This window comes from Lagopus leucura, unplaced genomic scaffold (assembly GCF_019238085.1).
Source record: "Lagopus leucura isolate 7727_CA_CO unplaced genomic scaffold, USGS_WTPT01 Super-Scaffold_100004, whole genome shotgun sequence".
Classification (NCBI taxonomy): Eukaryota; Metazoa; Chordata; class Aves; order Galliformes; family Phasianidae; genus Lagopus; species Lagopus leucura.
This window is the reverse complement of record NW_024962264.1, coordinates 44,523,102-44,547,385: the sequence shown is the minus strand read 5'-3', so window position 1 is coordinate 44,547,385 and position 24,284 is coordinate 44,523,102. Positions and strand designations below refer to the sequence as shown.

The 24,284-nt window shown below is 40.2% G+C and overlaps 1 protein-coding gene across 9 annotated transcripts in view; it reads right to left on the bottom strand.

The window, feature by feature from the left end:
* Positions 1 to 23,972, bottom strand: part of CLOCK (clock circadian regulator) — a 54,412-nt gene extending 30,440 nt beyond the window's left edge. For 5 of the 9 annotated variants that reach the window (XM_042870410.1, XM_042870411.1, XM_042870401.1 and 2 more), the window contains exons 1-3: positions 23,873 to 23,933; positions 14,929 to 15,030; positions 11,576 to 11,662 (exon numbers count right to left, since the gene is read on the bottom strand). The gene's annotated coding sequence lies outside the window, so the exon portion shown is untranslated. Of the gene's footprint in view, positions 1 to 10,517; positions 10,618 to 11,575; positions 11,663 to 14,928; positions 15,031 to 23,872 lie in introns of all 9 variants that reach the window. The other 4 variants (XM_042870403.1, XM_042870402.1, XM_042870404.1 and 1 more) reach the window with 4 other exon arrangements.
* Between the last annotated feature and the right edge of the window lie 312 nt (positions 23,973 to 24,284).

Below are 24,284 nucleotides of genomic sequence, written 5' to 3'. Positions count from 1 at the left end.
AAAACCAGACACAGATATTAACATAGGAAGTTAAAACACAGTAGAACAATCTGCCAAAAAGAGGAAAAACAATTACGGCATGATTCAATGAAGCCACTCACTCTTTTCTGGCCAAATAACCTGCTGCCCCATTGACCTACTTTTTTAGGTGCTTACAGCCTCCTCTCCTCTCCTGTTTTGTTCCCTTTGACAAGTGCAAACATTAACAGTGACAAGGAGTCCCATGTAGGCTAGGTTACAGAGACTGCAACATGAAACCCATGTTTTTAAACTGCTTGGAGCTGAAGAACTCTGCCAACTCTCACCCAGCTCCTAGCAGAGGAAAATTTTAGACTTCATCTCTGCAACATGCAGAAGTTTGGGCTTTTTTTGCTTTTGATCACCATTAACAATACAGACCTTAAGCACACAACCATGCACATCAATGTCTAAAACAAAGCAAAAAAAGAAACCAAAGTTTTTAAGAATATTTCAAAATGGGATTTCAAGATGAAGAGGACAAGAATATGTTTATGTTATAAAAGAACACAGGCAAGCTTAAACCAGACCAAAAGGAAAGCTAATCACAGTGGAAAAGCTTTTGTAACCAAAACCACACAGATCTCTAACTCAGTAGAAATGGCATGCATGTGAAAGCAAGCAGAGAGGTCTGGACGCCTACACACCAGCTCTTTCAGCCACAAATGTTCAAAGGTCAGGAGTCTGTCTCTATAAATCATGAGTGCTGGGGTTTTTTTTTTGCTGTTGTTTCTGAAAATTATTTTTAATATGATCAATTCTTTTGTTGTTGTTTCTATCTTCTGTACACATTCAGTGCATGCTTTCAAATTTTTCTGTCTGATCAAGAAGAATAGTGACTTACTATTTTTAGGAAAACCTAAGTTCCTCAATCAAAAACCTCAGCTGCTGCCATGGATGTACAAATTATTAATACCCAACATTGCTCAATCTGCAGCAAAAGCAGGAAAGCTAGCAATACCGCAGCCTCTGTGCTGTGCTGACTTATCATTCTGAGAGTGACATGCAGTTACTGGATAGCAAATTAGTGCACAGCCAAAGAAACACAGTTCTGAATAAGTCCTAGGGTAAAAAGCCACAATCCAACCTCAGGTAACAACAAAAAAATCTGCATCATCTGACAAAATGTTCCATGTTACAGGCTGAAGGAATTTCAGTAACCTCAATCCGATTTTGTCATTGACTGGTCTGCATACTGACAGTATTAAATCTTAGAAAAACAAGTTCAAAAACTGGGAACACTGGGAAATTACACCACAATCTTGCTCATGACAAGTATGACAGATGAGGCAACAGCCAATTCTGTATATAGTCAGTGACTAAAGCTTTTATGTCTCCTCCAACACTTCAACAGTAACATTGCTAAATATTTTTGAGAAAGAATCAATTTTGTCTTTGTACTATAAGAAAGAGGTATCTACATACATCTTAATTTTATAAGTAATGTTTTCATCACTTTCACCAGATTGCAGTTCTCAGATGGAATTACTGGGAGATGACAAGCACTAGTAATACAAATAATTTCAACCAGGAAAAATTTTATGAAAAATACAGGAAACAATTCTGTTGTCCAACAATACAGCGTCTGCAAACTGAATCAGATTAGCATCATTAATACAACCTGATCTCTACGCCTTAATCCTATTTTGCCAGGGGAACAAACTAGTGATTACAATCACTGAGGATTAGCTTTAGAGATCTTGTTTAAAGAATCAAAATCACAGGACAACAGTCTGCACTTCCACAGCAGCTGATGCCATAGAACAGCAGGATACTCTTGGGTTACAGAGCACAATAAGCAAGCCAAGGAGCAGAAAACTCACACTGTGAGTGAACAGTCAAACCAGTACCTGACTCCCAACACAAGCAGAGCAACAAGAACTTATTTATTAAACAGACCCTGAAGATAATTATAAACCATCTTGATACTACTTTCCAAGAACAAAGGAGCACTTATGTCTGCACTACAAACTTTTCAGATTTTACTCTAGAGAGACATCCCAACACAACAGGCCAACAGAGATCCATCTGTTGTCTCATGTCCAGAATACTACACCACTATCACTCAACGCTTTCACTTCATTCCTTCCTTCCTGTTTTCTTCCTCAGTCCAATCATTTTTCTCTTCATCGTTTTGGAGGAAGGAGTAGAGAGAAGAAGAGAAAGAATTTACTTTGTTCAGTTTTAAGTAACTATGGATTTCTGGAGAGGGCAAGAGAGCTTAAGATAGGTGAGCCATGACCTGTTCTCTAAACAGATTTCCATCTCTCCACGGTTATAGAAAGCACTTCTGTTCATCATTTCCCTGTTCCATACCAGTTGGACTGATCTCTTCTTAACCAGCTGATCTGCTACCATCTTCCACTTTTCTCTGGAGTCTACTTCCTCTTTGCTACCTTCAGCATGAAGCCTGGCATACAGCTTCCTGTCCTCTGAAGAGTTCTGCATCAAATTACTGGCCTGGAGCACAATGCTGATTTCTCATCTGGGTTCACGCTCTGACTCACGGTCGGACTTCCCAGCTTGTTCTTAGACTTGACTTCATATCACAGAGTAGCCTGATGACCTGGGCTCTTGCCTGAACCTGATTACACGCTCTGATGAGCAGCCTGTCCTTTTGGCTCCCTGCAGTGGCTAGAAAGAACTCAGCTAGTAGCTGCAAAGCTTCATACGCAGCTGGTCTTCGACAGTGAAGACCTGAAGGCCTTCTTTAGCATTCAAGTGCATATCAGTCTTCTTTTCCTCCCCTCCATCTCTCCCCAGGCTACTTGTTTTATCTTTAATTTCTCAGATATGAATTAAAATTAACCACAACTAGAAATAATCTGATGTGTTGCTTATGCACCCTTTCATATCATTACCAAAGATACTGGAGTAAACTGATTACAGTACAGATTCTCACAGTTTGTCAAAGGATCACAAAATAGCTGAGGCTGGAAGGGGTCTCTGGGTGCCTCCGGTCCAACAGTGACACCCAGAGCAGGGCACCCAAGGCCATGCAGCTCTGGAAGAACTCCAAAAAGGAAACTCCACAGCCTCCAGGCAGTGCTGGGTCACCCCCACAGTGAAGTGCTTCCTGATGTTTGTTTGTGCCTACTGACCTGTCCTTGGGCACCACTGACTCCCTTCTCTTTTTGCACTCTCCCTTCAACTCTTTACAGAAATTCCCCGACCCTTCTCTTCTCCAGACAGAACAGTCCCAGCTGTCTCCTCTCATAAGAAAGGAGCTGCTCCATGCCCTCCCATCATCTTCACAGCCTTTAACCGGACTCTCTAACAGTTCCGGATCTCTTTTGCTCTGGAGAGCCCAGAACTAGACCCAGCAATCCAGGTAAGATCTCAGCAATGCTGAGTAGAGAGAGGAAGGACATCCCTCAACCTGCTGGCAATAATCAAAGAAGAATATAAATCTAAGCAGATTTATACAATAAATTCAAAGGGCAGTGCTTAACGACTTGGCCACCAGGTCAATATTCTTCCATATTCTCATGTAAAATATCTTCTCATTCCTTTGCGCTCACAGTTCCTTATGGGAGATTCTCTTCCCTCAATAACAAAGCCATGCAAGCATGACACAAACACTGCCTGTAAATCCTGTGAAACTAGTTTGCACAAGAGGAGGCTGCAGCTACAGGTTTCAATTCCTCTTGCACCAGTTTTTATTTTATAAGGTTCCTCCCCGCCTCTTGCCACTTTTATTGGACTTTCACTGGAGGTTTGCATCCTTTTGACTCTGGCCACAGAAAGCAGATTTGTGAAGTAATGTGTTTAAAAAGAACTCACAAATCACACGCACAGTTTTAAATACAACCTTTATTATTTTGTTCTTATTAAAAACTGTGGCTCTATGTACCTTTGAAAATTCGCATAGCTGAGAAGGAGGAAACTATTAAGTAAATCTGTGACTGCTTGGTTTTTAACAGGAAACCAAGGGTTAAGTCTTCAGAGTATGTGCTGTTTTCTCACATTTGAAATCCAACTTTGCCTATCTGAAACACACAACTAGTACATCCTTATTGAGTATTTAAAAACAGCACTTCACTGCATGAATTTTAATCAAGACAAGCTAACTCGTTAATGCTACAATTCAACACTAGAAACCTTCATGTCCCTGAAAAATCTCTACTTTAATGAGACTTGGGGTAGAAATAGCTTACACAGTCAGCTCAGTAACATTTTCGTTACAGTTTCAATTCGAAACTGAAGTTAGCTGAGCAGAAAGTACAGCAAACTGTGCAAAATCCTGACATTCTGCTGTTCTCACAAGAGGGATCTAAACTTGGTCTACTTTACAGAGAAGAAAATCCCACCTTCAGTCCTTTATTCTCTTAAAAACAAAGGAGAATGCATGCAATTGACAGGTCAGGTGTTTTTTCCAGAAGCTCGAAGACGTAACAGTACCATGAATGTGCTCAAATACTGAAATTCCTACTGCAGAAAATTATCTGTTTAGTACAAGACAATTATTTTCTACAGAATAAAGTTACCAGACAAACAAAAATGTTCTTTTCATTTTATTTCTTAAGATTAATAAAAATGCAATGAAAAAACTTATTAAAACACTGTTACTACACTGAGAAATGAGACAAGTCAACAAGTTAAGCATTCTTCTTTCTCTGTCCCAAAAAACAACAGGGAAGAATGTTTAGATACAGCAAGTAAAAACTGTCCTGGAAATCATCCACTATCAAATTCAACAGATGTAATTACTACACATTCAAAACAAGGTAGGGTAGATTAGGTTCTTCTTCCATTCCATAAAACAATTCTGCTCTGTTTTGATAGAAACCCATGTTTAAATGCAAAAAATGAGACCTTACAGTTATTATTACTGCAACAAAAAACAAAGCATTTGTCAGTGCACTACAATTAATCATGTCAAGTGAGCACATTACCTGCCAGACTTTTAGTAGCAATGCACGTGTGTACTGCAAGTGTGAAAGAGGTAGTTTAAAGCAGTTAATGAAATGCATACAAATGAACCTTCTCAAAATTCTATCCAAGATCAAGAAATTTAATCCAAAGAATATTTAATACTTCAAATAATCTAAAAGAATTCCCATAGTTTGTATGTGAAGAATCAGACCAACTAATAACAAAAAAAAAACCACCCAAATAAAAACCTCTGTTCACAATTTCTCGCTGTTACCACTACTGCATTCTAAAACTCTTTAGAGATCACTGCAGTCAAAAAGATGGCCAAGAAGGCCTCTAAGAACTTATGCTGTGAAAGTTTAAGGATTTTGTTGTTGCTGGCTTGTTTGTTTTTTTTTATAGGAGACAAAAGACTTATTCCTGCATAGGGCACTCATCTAGAATAAGGACAGACAGACTCAGTATTCCTTCAGATCAGTGCATACATGAAAATTACCACACATAAGATAGCAGGGACAGGGTACGCATAGGCTCTGAAGATAAGGACATGGCTACAGATACAAGTGACTTCACAGAGAAAGTATCTATTTCTAATCACTTTTACCAAATTCCTTTGTAAAGCTGAACATTTCCAAGATAATGTTAGCTATTTACAAATTATTATTTTTGCCACTCATTTCTACAACTGTATTAAATTCCCTCTCTACTGCTAGCATTAGTAACTGTGATCACACAGTCAACACAGCCTGAAGCCAGACCAGCCTAAGGGCAACCCAAACATTGTTTCATTCAGGTAAATCACCCACATTCGCTTCACCATACAGCGTGCCTGATGTTGGCACCGGGGAAGGGGAAGCAGTCAATCACCAGGTTAGACATATTCTGGCAACAATGCCAGCTCATGATGATCTACACCATGTGTTAAATTACAACCAGAAAATAAAATTAGAAGGAATGAGATTTCAGTTTCTGCTCAGAAAAGACAGTGTTGTAGTTCCTATTTGAGAAGTCTGCTCCATATTTTAGATGAAAAAAACATTTGCACTCTCTCATGAATTGCAGTATAGCATGTGACAACATGGAACAAATTAAATTTCAAAATGAGGTTTGTATACATGCACTATTTCAGAATAATGCAGAGCTTAGTTTCTTGATATAGAAAGAATTCCAGAACTCAGCTTTTTCAATAGGAAACTCACATACAATGCAAAGCACATACATATCTATACTTTATATTATACTTATGTACTCTATTCACCTGTAGCTACAGAAATTTAAGTGAAAGAGTGACTTATACTAAGACCACAACTCTTAAAGTCGTGCAAGAGTACCAAGTGGACAAACATAAAAAACAAACAAGGATAGTTGAAAACAGCAACTCAAAAATAAATGACAGGTGCTGTAGAAAGCTAATATTTAATCTGAACCTTAATTATTCATCTCATTCAGAAATGCAAGGATAAATACAACACTTCAAAAATATTTAGTGATGGGCCTTTTTTTTTTTTTTTCCTAATTTGATTGCACAATCCTCAATCTGTGCAGCTGTGCAACTGCTTCTGATGCTTAGATTTCCCAGCACACATGACTCATGCACAACTAAATTATCCTGTAAAGCATTTGGGAAGAGCAGACCGACTGCCTGTGGAGTGGCAGAACACTTCATTGGAAACTGTCTTGGAAAAGAAAGAGGAACTAAAACTTCATGTTCATGTTACCATAAAAAAAAAAGAGAAGGAACACTTTCTGTTCAAATACTCAAGTAAAGTCCAAGTCAAAAATACCAAACTAGGAGCTTCTCCTGCCTGCAGCTCCCTCTCTTCCCCCATACCTGTATTAGCACACAGCTCCTGCTATATTCATAAGATTAACAAGATTTAGCAAGGACTTTTCTATAACTCTGGCATCTGCCATTAAGTCCTTCAGTGTTTCCTCTGCACAGTACAACTACCTGTTACTGAAAGAGCAAGTTTACACATCGAACAGAGTCTCAACACTACAGTCACAGAATTCTGAACACCTGCATTGCTGTGCTCTCCTTCATCTCATTACACAAAACATTAGAGTTTGTCATTTGTCAGAACTGTCAGCACAACGATCCAGGCTCAACTGGAATTACAGTGATTGCAAAACCTGAGACACAGGACACATGCTTTATTACAATAGCAAGAAATACCTTAACTGGATAGGGGAAAATAAAAAGGCAAAATAAATTAAAAAGCTTTACAATCGCTGCTCAGACGAAATATCTTAACTGTTGTCTTAGATAAAAAAAATGGACAAATCCAAGACAAAAGATATTTCCTAGAAACCCCTGCAGAACAATCTGTAACCACACTGGGGATAAAGTTTAAGGTATCCTTTAGCCACTTCAAATGCTATAAACAAGGACCAAAAGGAAATGGAACATCACAACATTCAGCAAGTAGCATGACTTGCTCAGGCAGGAAGAATGGTGTATTATAAAGAATGGTACTGCACAAAGCATGCAGGAACACAGTACAGCAACAGTGTATAAACTCTAAATGTAACGTAATTTTACTGTAATCATTCCTTACATACATGGTAATAAGTCTCTGCTTAAATATTCAAATATTAGAGTAATGAGCACAACTGAATTTCTGAATGTTCAATTAATGCTGTTAAAAGGAATACCACTGTAATTTGAAGCACTGCAACTTCTGAACAACTGTCTTTAGCCATTTATCTTCTGATATCCTATCAGTTTATGCAAATGTCATGTTTGTTCAACTTCTTTCTTCATGCTTCTGAGTAGCAGCAGCATGCACTCCTTCTTTATGGCTCTATGACTACTGACATAAACAGAAACCTTCAGAACTTGTGTTCAGTAAGTGGAGTTCAAAAATTCCACTCTCTCACCTTCAGGGGGTCACCAAAGCACACCAACAAATTCCTTGTTCCCATTAACTACAATTACAACTAAAGCCTTGAGTCTGGCCTACTTAATTGCAAATTAGTTTGATTATTGCGACAGAATTCCTCTTCAAACATCAGGTATTTTTTTAATGAACATTTTCTGGAGCTTGCAGAGTAATTCAGCACCTGCAGCAGAACTAGACACAACCATTTTCCACTCTGCAAGCACTTTCAAAAATATTTTAAAAATCGTAATACTTACTGAAAGTCATAAAATATAATACAACCATAGATTTTTTTAAGGCTAGTGTTTTCAAACTTTGCTGCTCAGATAAGAACTTTCAAAACGGCTTGGGGAAAAAAGTAATTTTTCAAATTAAACTCCTTTTGTATTTTCAGAAATTCAGATTCTATCCTGATACTTCTCTATATGCTTTTAAAAGCTTTGTATGAGTGCTCCAAGTTATTTACATTAGAACCATTACTCTTTTGCACTGCCTATAATATTCAACATGAAATGATATCAGCTACTTGGTACCACACACACTATATCAGCATGATTCTTTAAGCCCTTTTTAGGCTTCCATCAGCTTTTTTTCTTTTGCAATTTTTCCAGCTTTTATTTTACAGAACAATAAGGTGAACTACTTCTATTTACCTAAACCCAATTCAGCTTGCTTACTTCTTGCCCCCTCAAAGTCTTCTCTGCTCTCTCAAGTTCTCAACAGCTCCCAAATTAGCATCACTGTGATTTACTCACAAACACTTACAACCTTTCCTTCCAGGTCATTCCTGAGGATACTAAAATTAGCAATGCTTAAAAGACTGCCATCTCAAATAGCAAGGAGGATCTAGTTAAAAATCAAGTTGCACTAGATGTGTCCTACAGCTAATAGCGGAAATCGTAGCAAATGAGGTAGAACATTTCATTTAGGCTCTTTTTCCACTTTTTAACAGAATCTGATTCAGACTGAGTACTGAAGACCTGAGAAGTAACATGAAGAAAGTAGTTATAAAAGCCTTAGAGATTCCTAGGATCTTGCTAGGCTCCTATTGAACACTGGTATCAAGGAACAGGATACCAATAGTTATCAGCATTCATAAGAAACACTGGAACTAATATAAATCAGATGTTGAGGCCACATGCTAAAAGGCTAATGAATACAGCCATACTTTACTTAAGCATACATGGAGGCTTGAAACAGTTTTGTTATGCCTAATGCATTAACTAATTTACTAACAGAGTGAGAATGAAATACAGAAGAGAGTAATATTCCAAAGACAAGGTTACTTAAAATAATGAAGGCTCATTATAACTTGCTGGCTTACAATTTTGAAGTTCTGACTCTCAACATTTGTCTTCATTTTAAAGGCTTGTTCTTGCCTCAATAAGGCCTCCTCAATAAGGCTGCTGGATGAAGCACCAGAGTATTAAATTTTGATTCTGACTTAATTCTTGGGTTTTTTTGCTAGCTGAAGTCTCTGAAACATGTACATAAAGATTTTTTAGAAAGGGTTATACAATTTGAACAGAGAGATGCTTTATGCCTGGGAGAACAAAATATGACATCTAACATTTTCATGCTAGCTATAATACGCAATAATGTTGTGGATATAACCAATTTAAATTACTCTGCAAATAACTTGGTTTGAAAAAAAGAAAGAAAAAAACAACAAAAACCCTCACCACATTTAGTACCAAAAAAAAAAAAAAAAAAAAAAAAAACACCCCAAAAATAACAACCTGAAATTTTCCAAAATGGTGTTGATATCTGTGGTGCTACAACTTTAGATTTGTTTAATGAGCACATTAAAGAACTGATGCTCTCAATGGCAATCTGGTAATTATGGGGAAAAAAAATAAATCAAGAGCTGAAACATGGAAAAATCTGATAAACAGAAAATATAACTGAGTTTATTCCTAATCAGTGGCTTAGGCAGGCAGCATATCACCCTAGCAGCAAGTGTTCACAAGTTCCTGGGACTCAGGAGAATTAAAGCCATACAGGCACAGATGGGGAGAACTCTCACAACTGTTAGTTCAAGATGAAGTGATTTAACACTGGCAACCAAATATTACTTAGATTTTCAAAGCATTAACAACTGCCATCTTTAACCTCAAACTGAGGAATACAGGGAAAAAAAAAATAAAAAAAATCAATACTGATTCTTGGTATCAATGCATAAAAAAACCAACAAACTGCAAACATTTGTGAAGACCACCTCTTTTTTTTCTTTTTTCTTTTTTTTCCCCTCGCTCAGACTCAACGGCTGCAACAGAATTCTGGGCTTCTGTGCATTTTTGTTTTATTTTTAAATCAACACTGATTAAAAATTCAAGGAAAAATCTGGAGTAGGAAGTGCACAAATTTCAGTATTGCATATAAAATTATAAAAAAAATCATGACTCCTATTTTTCACAATTTCAGAACATAAATAAGGAAGGAAAACAGATTAAAGAACAATCAATTACCTAAGACAGCTGTGATATAGGTCATTTGATTTACTGTCATTGGCAAGTTTTTTTTTTCCCTATTTCCTTGACAGTTTGTATAAAAAGAAGCTGCTGCAAAGAAAACCTCAGCTTCCCACTATTAATCAAAGCTAACAATTTTGTCCATGTCACCACTAGCAAGTAAAATGGAGCAGCAGAGAAGGATCAGCAGACAAAAGCAGCGCATGCAGACACTGCTCAAGCAGGTTTATTTTGGGTTAGATTTCATTTAGCCTCCAGAAGCAAACATTACCATTACACAGGCCACTCAAAGTTTTCCAAGAATTTAATAACTGATTCAGGCCTGTATGTTCCCAGCAGAGACAGAAGAGCACCTCACACCTGCAGCAGAACTTAAAAGTTGGTTTTCTCAGAAGGGAATGTAATTCAATCACAGTGAACCAGTAGGTACTAAGAGGAATTAGTTGAGAGATCTGTCCAAAACCATATTAATGACACAAATTAAAATGGTAATACATATACTTCAATTGTATTCTTCCTTTCCAAAAAACAGGCATCATCTCACAAAACAGAACAGGCACTGATTCAACAAGAACTGAAGCTTTTGCTCTTAACTGCTCACCGTGTTAAAAGCAAAACTAAACAGAAAACAGTATGTGCCAACCTATTGGCACGTATCTTTCAGATTTTGTGTCTCAGTAATTTATTTCCTCTTATTACCTGTGCTACTAAATGCTGCAAGTGAAAACTGAAGTTGTTGGCATCTATGAACTTTCAGATAAACCTTGCAGTATTTTTCTCACTTTGCAATTCACACGGCTGAGACTAAAACAAGTCTGTAAGCACTACTACCAAAATTCAAACTAAACCTACTAAACAAACTAAATTTAAAAGAGCTGAAGATGAACATGTGCTTGCTTCTGTCATTCAAACTCATCTCAACATCGAGCAGTAATGACTGTGGGAATTTAGAAAGAAAACGATTTAATGATACAGCAATATTTGTTTATGCCAATATTGAAATGCCTGACCTCAATCATCCCAGAGAGCAGCCACAGGAACACTGTGGCAGATATGCCAATGGAAATGAATCAAGAAACTTACGTTATAAAAGAACTGCATTACAAATATATTTGTACATGAGCAAAGGGAAAATCCAGGAATACACTGCAAAACATTTACCTTTCTTTTTCTGAGCTATGTCATTTGCTTATCTAATAATTTAATCTTCCAGATTTTAAGTTAAATGCCAGATTGTATCTTAGAACCGTAAGTTATAAGTAGGATTTGGTTTCACATGATTAACTCATCCTGTTGCTTAGAATTATTAAAACATCCACAGAGACTCACCTAATTTCACCAACATTCAATATATATCATCCAAATAACTTTCCAGAGGTTTTTGCAAATGAAGGAATGGGCTTCACACTGCATTTGCTGAAATTGAGATGAAAAGAAAACAATGCTCAAACAATGCTTCAAAAAATTATCTTTTAAGGAAAAAAAACCTAAATACATACAAACCTTCTCTTAAGATGAAATTTTAAGAGCTGAGGTATTATGTGTATTTTAGAAGATTTATTCTGTGTGGGCCTGGGCTTCAAAGCAAAAAATAACAGAGTAATAAGGTAATAATCATTTTCATCAACTATAATAAAAAAATCAGTTGAATGACTGTAAGCATCATTAAGCATCTGTGAAATATGAATGCCACATCCTAAATCTATAAAAATTGAAGCAGTAAGAAGTCATCCCATTTATTCCTATATGGAACACACATTCCTTCTTTCTGTAACTCATCAACACCAGAAACTTTTGGTCTGGTTCAACACAGAGTCCAAAATCTTGAAAAAAAAGTTCAGCACCAACCTGTAATAAGCAAAAGGTGGGAGGGGAAGCTTTAAGACAGTCCTCCATGCTACACGGTCTGTCTCCAGCAAAACAAAGTGGAACTACAGCCTCCTGCCTGTCTTGCACATCTGCATTACTCTGTTTCACAATTGGAATAATGTGACAAAGAGCAGTGCTTTATCCTACACAGCTCCTCTCCCTTGTTACTGCCTGCCCAGGGCATAGCTTTGCTTTGGTCAGCAACTTCACTTCTTTATTTAATTTCAGTCAACTCCTCTGATCCAAAGCTAAAACCTGGGATAAACTCCGAACTGGCTCAGAAGCAATCTCTTTCTCTTTAAATCTCTCGGGTACCAAGAAACCATTTGCAGATCATTACCTCTCTAGAACCTACTAAATACAATGAGATTTTTCATCACTGTGATAGATAGAGCGGCCCCAAAAACTACGACAAAGAGAAGCTACCTGTCCTACAATGTTACATTTCCCATCTCCTGTGGATGGGCTCCAAATGCACCGCCATTCCTTCTTATGCTATGGAAGTAAGCAAGTAAGAACAAATCTAAATGATAGTGGTTTGATTTTTCTCCTGTGTAAAGGGGTTTTTCCACAAGTGGTGACACAGGCACATTTCCAGAAAAGCAGAGGCTGAACTGCATGCATTTACATATGCACACACGTCAAGGAGAATAACAACTTCCAAATCTCTGTTCTCTTCCTATTTCTACAAATCAGCATTAAAAATATTTTCATCTCTACTTAGCCATTTGCTTCTGTGGAAAACATTAAGATAACATTTATGAATATTCTGTTTTTTATTTTATAAAGTAAATATATAAAAATATATTTGTAACTATTTAAATATTTAAATGTATATTAAATATTTAAATGTAAATATTTATAGAGTAAATACAAAATGTTCTGTTGCTTAAGGACAGTTTTGAACTGAAGATTTTCAGCACTTTAAAAAAAAAAAAAAAAAAGGCTATGAGAAAGTAACATTTTTATTTGTCCTTTCGTTTTTGTAAATGCAAAGGAAAACAGCCCATGGAGAGAAAAATGGTAAATAAAGCTGAAGTGTGCCCTGGAAAACACAAATTCTTGATAATTTTCACAGTCTGAAAAGGTCATTTTGAAAAAAGCAACATCTATGATTTACACCATGTATAAGAAATCAGGATGCTCAAAAAATCTTCTGTTGTAACTTTGTAACCTTGTACAGCACACATTATTGCAAACAGTCCATTTTATTATGAAACTTCCTGAACACAAAAGCAGCAACAGATAATCATAATAAAGAAAATTTCAACCAAAAAACTCAATAATTATGGAAATATCCTACTGAAGGTGCACTGCACAAGTAGAATGAACACAATATTGGGGGTGTGCTAAGGAAAAGCACTGAGAGCAAAGAAGAAAGTCTCCTTACTCAGTGCTGGTACCAGACATTACAAAGGAGCAGAGCAGCTGAGGTCTGTTTACCTATCACAAACCAGCTAGAGTATGCTCACTTGCTCCATCTGGTTATAAATAAAAGGACCTACCTCATCTGATTTGGACAGATGAAACAGCTGTAGGCAAATCAATGAGCTGGTAGAAACAGTTTTTTCAGAAATCTATCATGCTGCCTATGTAGGATGGCACAAAGCAAGTAGCCCAATACTGCAACATAACTCTTCTAGCTTTCTCCTGAAATTCTACTTGTCTCCTAAGCACCTGAGTGCTTGCTCTAACATACACAGGTCTTATATCTTTCCATTTCTAAGATTAACGCTGCAACTCAAATCACGAAAACAGTATTGCCCTCTCCTTCCATCTCATTCTCAGAGGCAAGCTGATCTTTGGTAAGGCTTGAACTGAAGCAACTTTTGGCCAAGTTTGAACAATAAAAAGAACTTCTGCTCATTGAATCCTGTTAAATTAGAGGTCTTCAAACAGAAAGCCTAAAGCATCATTAACTATAAGGACACCAACCATTTCCAATGCATGATAAAATATCAGGAATACAGAAAGGTTTTCTGTCAGTGAGACAAAACGACCTAGTTTGAGAAAGATTGGAACAAAGTCTGCTATATCTAAGTATATCCACATTGCTTGGAGGGCTTTTTTTTGTTTATTTTACTGACAGAGTCACCTTAAAAGTTTAACAGTAATATAAGCTGCTCACAAAAGGCTCCTCAAGCTATCTTCCCAGTCTCGTGTACTCCTCTTTGCGTGACCATGGATATACACAATCAGTAAACAGACTGCATGACAAGACACGAATGAATCCTGCAAAGATGGAAATCTGCTCCTCCTGGCCCGTCTTCAGCTGGATAGCAGAGTATCAAATCAAAGCAGTGGGGAGATGCAACCCTTTCAGAAAGATGATGACAAGTGAACAGAGGGACTGCTAATTGGAACCTATTAAGATGCATTTGTTTGCTTTGTATGCAGTTGTACATTAATGGAGTATCATTACCACTTTAACAAGAGCATCTGTGAAAGAAGACCCCAACAAGCTGTGAGCACAGCAATACATACGCTCATTCACTGCAACACATCCCTGGGAGAGACACTAATTCAGGCTCCTAAAACAGCAGGGCCACATTAGCATATGTCATTGCTAAGGACAGTGCTATCATGGGTTGCTTCTTTTCCTTCTGGTTTCTCAGGCACAACTGTTTTATTCTATGCTCCTGTCTACAGGATGGAAGCTTATTAAAAGCCTATTTGAAGTCTATTCCAGCACCCACACAACATTAATTTCAATCTCAAATTGAAGGGGAATGTCTACCTTGCTGAGGTTGAAAAAAAAGACACTTCTGTTTAAAGCAGTACTGTTTTAGCAGCAATAAAATCTACATACTTACTTAAATTACCTAGAAATCCATTATGCCTTGAAGAGTGGGTGGATAGCTTTAGTAGTCCAAGTATGATGTCATCTGAGCAAAAGTCTTTTTTGGCACAGTGTTCTGAGAAAACAAAACAAAACAAAAAAAAAACAACAGCTCTATGAAAATGAATCTAGTTGAAACAACTTGTGGATGAGCCCTTGATTGCTGCCCTATTTCCTCTGCTACCATTACGGTCACTTTAGTTCTAGCCCTAAAGTGTTCACAACTTCACACTCCAGCTCTTCACTCCACACAACTGGAATACACGTGAGGATGGAGAACTTCAGATGTACATTCCTCCCTTTACTTAGCTCAGAAGTCTAAACTTCCTCACTCTGAAATCCCAACCTGCAGCCTAACACAAAGGCCTAAGGGTAGCACCACAGTTACAGTTCTAACAGTGCCTACTAAATGTTACAATTGCTTTGCAGCAAGTTACGCCCTTCTTCCATAGCATCAGTAACACACCAGCCATATTTCTAGGAAAGAAGTACACGGATACAATCTTAACTTTGTATTATGGTTCAGACAGCAGGTGTTATCCATGTCAGAACTCCTAAGGAACACAGCATATGACAGCACAAGAAAGAACAAAAGCCATCTTCCCCTCACTAAGGAGGAACATAAACTTCAGTGAGTTCTGCTGAGTAGAAACTAGCCATACCCCAAATATTTACGGAAGCAAACACTACTCCCTTCACAAAAACAACTCTGTTTCCTACAAGTATCAGTGCAGTACTCCTACAAATAGGGAAGAGTTTTGTATATATGGAACTGCTGACAATTCTGCGTGGAAAACCACTGCTAGTTATCACTGCCGATATCTTGCAGTGAACACTTACATGAGGCAAACTATATCTGTTAAGGCATCCATACATCTAATTCCAACATACGCAAGGAAAACAAATTTCTTTTGACGTAAGATACCTAAAAAAAGAACTTCAAAATCCCTATTCCTCCCCATCTTGTCCCCAGATACATACAACACAGCTGGAAGATGTCACAATAGAGACAAAGAATGCCAGGGACTGAACAAGGCTATTTCAAAAATATATTTCATTAGAAAAGTCTAATGTGAGAAGAAGAAAGGCAGATTATCATCCATTTATCTACTTTTCAGGAGAACAATCTAATATTAGAAATCAATCTACTGAATCAAATCCCAGTATAACATATAGACAACAAAAGGACCAACTATGTTTGTTTTTTATAGGGCTGGAAAAGTGTCTAGGTGACATTTTAAAAACATTCCATACAAATGTATGAGATTACTTTGCATTCCTGTATCAGCAAAGCAAACAAGATTCAAACAACTCAATGTAAACCAACCACGCATTTAACTTTCCATTTAAAGGTAGTACCAGTTTAACTAATATCATTTGAAAAAGCAATTTCAGATAATGTAGCAAAAAAACATTTCGGATCCTTTTTGACTTATATTAAGCAGCATTGCCCAAATCACCTCTGATGCCAGCTGCTTCTACAACCCCACCTCAGTGGTGCTGAAACTCATACAGAAGTCCACCAGCTCACACAAAACCTGCATGGAATGGGAGACAGCGTCAGGAGAACACACATGCCTGAGTTTTCAGGCCCACTGCTGTTGTTCCACCACTCCCTTTAAAAGCAACTGAAATCGACAGCTAAATGTCAGGGTGGGGCAGGGGGTAAGGGAAAGTCTTAGCACTAGGATGTGTGTCCCAGCTTTCCTGCCAAACCGATCAAACCAGCACATTCCCCAACCCTTTTCCTGTCTCCTTCCTTTTTTTTTCTCTTCATAAAAGCCATAATTTAGAAGTTTCTTCTATGTTTTTCCTGTCTCCGTTTCCTACCACATCCCCATTCCTCTTCATCTTGATTCTGCCTACTCTTCTGATGTTACATTTTCCAAATCCTGCTCAGTAACATATTTTCCCTCTATTCCTTCAGATCTTTATACTATTTGGATTTGCTTTGTGCTATCTTCTGCCTCTATATTCTCACCCTTTTCTTTGCTGGTACCTTACGCTGTTCTTAGAAATTGCAACTTGTTTAAGTTGCGTGCTATGACTTCCAGCCATTTGAATCCTTGTCCCCTTTTCTGAAACCATTCTCCTCATTTTCTTTATCACTGACATTTAGATCACAAGCTCTTCAAGGCTGGAACTGTGTCTTTATCTGGGAAACATCATGCAAACCTTTAGTGCAGCACAAAATGTTTAATGCTGCTAAGCTGGCAAAAAAAATATACAATCTGGAAAAAAAAACTTCAAAACAACAAAAATATTTTCACCTGAAAATCTGCATTTGCTACAGCTAGATAAGGAAACGTATTTTAAGCAAGGTTACTGAGATGATAACAAGCTACCATTGAAAGCAGCACACAAGTTCCACACTCTACTTTCACACTCAGCCACACACTCGCTAACAGCAGCTTGATTACATATAATGAATGTTGCTGCTGCTGAGAATGGCAAGAAAAGCTTTATTAAATCATATTACCTCATTAAAATTGACAGTGAGGAAAGTGTGTGAATAGGGGGAAAACATGCATTCCTACTCTGACAGCTCTTGGAAGCCCTGATTCATGCTGCTACTTGCTTTTCTACGCACAGAGAAAAAGCTGGTTTCCTTCAGAATACTTGTTACTATGAAAACTACTTTAAAATAAGCACAAGTCAAAGCCACATAACTATTTTACATCTATTATGCCACTTTGTAACTGACATATTGTAATAATTGAAGTTTCTTCATCTTACAAGATTTATAAACATTACATCTGTCACAGAGGCTTGAAAAGAGTATCTGGCATTACTGAGCAGAAAATTGTCCAGGAATTAAAAGTAAGCAAACTAATTCTGATCAGAACAGTAATTCCTCAGTTAATAATCAAAATACTCATTAACGGACAGTAAAGCACAGTTCCTATAGTTTTACCTTCCATCAGCACTCCCCTGTCCTGCAGTAACAAGCCAGCCTACACCCAATGACCTCCTGCACATGCCAAAAAGCAAATCAGTGCCAAACTTGCAGCGTGGTCTCTCTCTCTCTCAAGAAAGGGCACTGACAGGTTTCTCTCCACCCAGTCTGTTTCTCTTCCCCAAAACTGTAGGAATGCGACAGTCTGAGATCTCTGTCCTTCCTGCAATCATGGTTGCAACTGGTCTGTGACTTCAAAAGCTATTGGCAAATATCTAAGGAAAGAACGGGATAAACAGCATCAATCACTTTCCGTAGGAAACTGGGCTTAAAAGAAAAACAAAAAGCCACCTCCCTTGTTGCTTGTTTCCTGAGCCAAGCAGATTTTGGTGAAATGTTTCCTGATTTCTCACATCTTCAGACCTACATTTCAAATATAAAACACACCCCTCGTGGACTAGGGGCTGGAAAAGTCCCTCCACACACCACCATTTTTCTCCCTAACACAGCCTGTAGCTTTTGGATGATCAAGGAAAACCAAGCCAGCTGAAGCCTCTGGTATTTCTCTGACAAGTTCCATTGGAAGAACTCCCCATCTCCCACCTGCTCACATCAGCACGAGCTTACCCTCTCAGAATTCACAACCACCTTGCTGCGAGCAGCCACCAAGCTGCTGGAACATTATTCTTCCAGGACAGCTTTCAGAGTGCTCGTGAGTAACATCCACTACTCGAAAGACCAATACCAGTCTCTAACACTGCATTAAACATGCAGTGAAACAGCCACCAGAATTGTCAAATACTCTTAAATGCCAGCAACTAATATTTACTACACCAATAATAGCTTTTATCATCCTGGATGGACTTCACAAAGTGTAAAAATGGTAACATGTTTTATTTACCGCAGCAGCAGCAGCGGAATTATTAGAATTAGAAACATGAAGTTAGCTCTATTAATGCAATTTATTTTAAAGTGTTTTTTCTTCCTTATTATGCATCTTACTATCTCATACTCAAATATTCTCCAAACTAATCATTTAATATGTAAAATTGTGTGCTTCTTCTCAGATTTTTGTTAATGCATATTAAGAAATGCACACATTATCACTCCTCTTTCTTCCAAGGGCCACTTGTTACAAGGCTTTTCCTAGTATGTTCACAAACACTCTTTCTGATGGTGCTCATAAGGCAGTGCTGGAACTTTAGGAATAACTGTCAAGTCAGCAGTTAATGGGATGCTTATGGGATCAGCGACCTGAGATATTCTCACATACTTAGAGAGCTGCATGTTAAAAACTTTTAGATTTTATCTACAATGTTAGCATTACATTGTAAACAACACTGTACCCCACTATTCATAGAATCATAGAATCACAAGGTTGGAAAAGAACCTATAAGATCATCTAGTCCAACCGTCTCCTCATCACCATTGCCACCACTAGCACTAAACCATATCACGCAGCACATCATCCAGACGCCTCTTGAACACTGACAGTGTTAAGCATTAAGCATCTGAAAGTTAGATGCTGTGCTGGATGATAAGCCCACTCTCAGGCATTCCTATTCTAGGTGTCCAATAGCTCCACAACTACCACAAGATGTTAGTAATTCAGTTCTAACATCCAACCTGAAGGACTGGAACACTGGTAAGGTTAGTATTCGCAATCCTGATGTATATAGCTAAGCTTTTCCCATCAAGACACACCAGAGAGAAGGAAAATAAGCGTTCTCATTTTTGTCCAGCAGCACAGTTACAACACAGTAAGCCAGAACAGAGAAATCACAGCTACTCTCCAGAGAGGTCCAGACCACAGCATCTCTGCAGGTTCCATGCTCTGCTGGAAGCTGGATCAACTCCTGACCTCTCTTTCCAGCATCAGACCTCAGAGTGAGTAAGAAAAACTGAGAAGTAAAAGGCTTGCAGGGCAGCATGCAGACTCTCTGGGTCCCCACATGACAGAGAAGAGTTCTGGCTTCCATTCCCTAATGACATTTAAAATTTTATACGGAAGAAAAAACTGAAGAGCTCTTGGAAGAGGCCAGAACACAGTTGCCTGTCTCCTTCATCTCCAGCTCCAAGAAAACAAGCACTGTAGTGTTTTTCTTTTGCCCAGTTCAATCACCTTCTAAGCAGTGAAAAGTGGATTTTTAGTGCTTGGGTTTTTCGTTGTTGCTGGGAGCATCTGAGTTTTGGGTTTTTTTGGAAAGAGACAAAAATAAAAACAACAACAAAAAAAAAAAACAAACAACCCCTCTACCTTGTCCCTCCTTTGTGCTTCTGAACCAAAGGGAGAGTCACCAGGTTGGCCCGAGTCCAATCCCATAGGTGTGACTCAGGTGCTGTTTGAACATGCCTTCGGACAAGTGAATGCCTAATTTACAGATTGCCTAATTTATGAATACTAAACAGGCAGAGGTGCCAAGATGCTCCGTTTTGACAAGAGCATGGAGGATCTGAGTGAGAACAAAGCTTCAAGGTGCCTGGAGAACTTTTACAGAGACCTGTAAAAACACAGCCAACATATGGCTAAAAGTTCACGCTGGACTAGATATTCAGAACCCATCTAAATCACAGTTTTCACTCCTCTCTATTCCTTTTGGGTTTGGCCAGATACCAAAATAACATGCATCAAAACCTCCTCAGAAACACCTGCAAATATCTTTTTACATCTACAGAACCTCACAGTGTTTACATTCCAGTATTTATTTTTAAATTCACTTAAGACGGATCTTTCTCCAAGAATCATTTCATTCTGCTTTAACATAAGGATATAACTCCAACACCATTTGTCCTGTGGTAGCAGGCTGTCACGAGTCAAATGGTTTTAGCTCTAGAACTGAAGCTTTCTCACTGACTTAGAGATTACTAAACACTACTACAAGGACAAAGCATTTGTCACCACTCTTAAGCTTCACTTGGATACATCTTTATTGGGAAGATGGGGAATGCCCACAGTATCTCCTAAGCTTCATAAGATTCTGCCGAAATAGCTGTTCTGAATCTTACACAGCGTATCTACTTCTAATGGATCTATATTGAATAAAATATTAATATTACTACAGCTGATTTTATAATAGAGTCAGCATTGTTCCTCAGAACATCACTGCAGAGTAAGAAAACTAATTCAGCGATTTTAACGACAAAATGTAACAGCTGGAAAGAGTCCAAAGTAGGCAAACAGTAAGGTGACAAAAGACTCCATGAACGAACCTGTTCTACTGAGTATTAAATACATGGGAACTGAAAAGCGCAGAAACTTTAAATATACGATTACATATTCTGAAAGCACCTATATTTAAGAATTTATATTATACATTAACACTACGGTAAGAGAACATTAGGGCCATAAAATTAAACACTCAGGCATGAGGTATGCCAAAATTAAAGTGGCCTTTGCATTACAAAGGCATTTTGTGGCAGCTGTAGCGGCTGAGAATTCAATCCTTCAGGGCAGCAGGCAGCTGCATTAACCATGAGTGTTCTTCCTCTCTTCCTTGTGCTTCAATCTTTAACTCCTGCAACAAACGAACTTGGGAACACCTAACAGTTTCAAACTACCACTGAAGCCCATTATCTGAACTAATAAAGCACCCAGCTGTAATTTTGAGCTGCTTTCCCCAGGTGAACCACACAGAAGGGAATGAGAGATCCTGATGGGAATGGCTGTGTTCCCCTGTGCCAGCATTACACAGAGGCACTGGAATCTTTCACTTCACGCTCTGCCACATGACCAAAGATGCACTTCTTACACCTCCTTCTATTCTAAAGTACTACCGAATTCAGAATAACAATGCTGCTAGCAATTTCTCAGCATAACAGAAAATAGGAGGCAGCCAAATATTTGTACCTGTATTCATCAACTGCTAAGTGAGGCTGAAGCTCTGTGCAGCTCTGGACACAGTGCCCCCCCTGTGAAGGAAGGGCGCAGAGCTAAAAAGGGGCTGTTTCCATACAATGAAATTACCCACTGATTTAGATTCGCAACTATTTTCAACACAAGTCTATTGCGTGTAGTAAAAATCAAGAACCCTACCCCAACACAACCACTTTGTATAAAGAACCCAGAGGGTGGTATTTCTATTGCTAATTTATTAATATTCCAACCAGAGTTTGACTAGGGCCAAAAAGCAGCAATAGCACAAAGCTTCTGAAAGCAGCGATTTCCTCAACCAGGCCAATCTATGAAGATTTATGACTTCAGTGAAATTCTATGCTAACAAGATAATTAACCAACACTACAAATTAAAGTAATTACCGCTCCATTTTTATATTGTTGAGCATAAAAAACAGTAAAATTAGTTACAGGAGGGACTTAAGCTCTTTCAAGCATTTAAAAAAAAACACTCATTGCTTTACTCACATCCTTTATTTTACCTACGTAAGTTAAACTCTTTGAGGTAAGAACATGATGCAGAAGAATTAAAAAACAAGGCATGCCTGAATAACATCTTAAAGTATCAAGCATCAAACCTGAGAGGCTTTCAGGTTTGTTTTTTGACCATGTGGACTCTTTCTTAAAGAGATAACTCTTCACAAAACTCTCACCCCTTCACAGCACTAGCACTTGCATTCAACCAGAAACCCCAACCCAAACATTCAGTATTTTATCTATCTGAAAGCAACGTCTTTAGCGCTTTCAACAAAGGACCCCGAATGGATACATACATAAAAATCAGTAGGAAGACTGGCAAAGCACACAGTCTGTCGAGAATTTCCCTACTAAAACAATCAAATGCTGCCCAATTTCAAACCTGCAGATATCCATAGATAAAACCAGTTTTGCTCCTGTGTGATATGATGGAAGCGCGACCCAGCTGCTCAAACAGCCCTGCCAAGACTGCCCCAGTCATGGTGTATTTCTCAAGCACTTCTCTCACTAGCGCATTTGCCCTAACAATCCTCTTGCCTTCTGACACACCTGTCACCCAGAGCAATGAGCGAGGTTAAATATAACCACATCAGGAAAAAAAACATAATAATAATAGCGGTTAATTTTAACCGGGATCGCTCCCAGCCTTCTGCGGGATGCAGCTCCATGCAGTGTGGTGCTGGTGGGGCTGAGGGCAGTGGGACAGGAGGACCAGCAGTTCTAGTCTGCAGTGCTGCTTGTCAAATCGTGCCATGAGAGCACACCTGCTGTCAGCATTTGCAGATCGTATAGGTCACTAGGGTTCTTCCCACCTCTGTGCATCCCAACACAACTGCACCTCGCTTTCCTTCTGCCTCTCCGCAGGTCAACGTCCAGCGCCTACAGGAAAGCCCAGCCCTTACGAAGATGTCAGTGTAAATACCCCCGGGGAGTTTACAAGCCTTGCTCCTCACGCAAATACATTTCGAGTTTATGTCCCGGGCCCAAGGTACAAGCCATTTGAAACCGAAACCAACCGGAACCCCACGGCCGCCTCAAGCGGACACGCGTGGAAAGCAGGGCGGCCCGGCCCGGCTCCGGGTTGCGCACCTACCCGCGGCGCTCTCACTGCGCCCGGAGCCAGGGCAGCGCGGAACGGCACTCAGCCTCAGCGCGCGGTAGCACTCGGGAGCGCACTTGCGGCCATCGCCACCGAGTTTCTAACGGGGAACGTCCGAAAGCACCGAAGGCTCGAGAGCCGCTTTCCCGCGAAGAACGCGGCCGCCCCACCTGCCGCGGGGCCGCCGCCCGCCGCCCCGCAGCGCCCCGGGCCCGGACGAGGCCTGCAACAGCCCGCCGCGCTGCCGGGAGCGGCCGGGCCGGGCGGCGGGCCAGGCGGGCAGCGCTCCAAACGTGCCCGGGAGTTGTGACAGGAGCAAAGTGGGTCACCGGGCCTAGCGGGTGCCCCGCGAGCGCCCCCCGGCCCTGCCGCCGCCCGCGCCCCGCTCAAGGGCGGCCGCCGCCCTCCCCGCGCCCCGCCGCCGCCCCGGCGTCGGGGGACCCGGCGGCGCCGTCAAACTTCGGCGGCCGCCCCGCGCAGTCCCCCGGCTCGCCCCCTCCTCGGGATCCGAGCACGTCGGAGCCGCCCGCATCGCGTGGCGCCTCGCTTCGCACCCCGTTCCCGGCGCGGCTGCCGCCGCCCGCCCGACCTCTCCCGACGAGCGCCGCTCTCCGCGCGCAGCCCCGCGCCCGCCGCCGGCACGCAGCGTTCCCCGGCGGCAGCAGCGCCGGCAGCCGGGCCCGCCGATCCCCGCCACCGCGCCTGCGCCGCCGAGCCCACCGCCGGCAGCCGCGGCGCCTCGCGCCACCGCGCGTGCGTCACAGCGCACTGCAAGCCGCGGCGCGGCGGCCCTTCGCTCCGGAGCGCCACGTCTGCGCGTGCGCGGAGAAGCGGCGGGCGAACGGGCGAACGCCCGAGCTGGCGGATCGCCCTTCCGCGCGTGCGCAAGATCGAGGAGCCGGGCGCGGGGTGGGGTGGGGGAGCCGCGCAGGCGCGCTGGCTGCCGCGCGTTCATGACCTGGATTC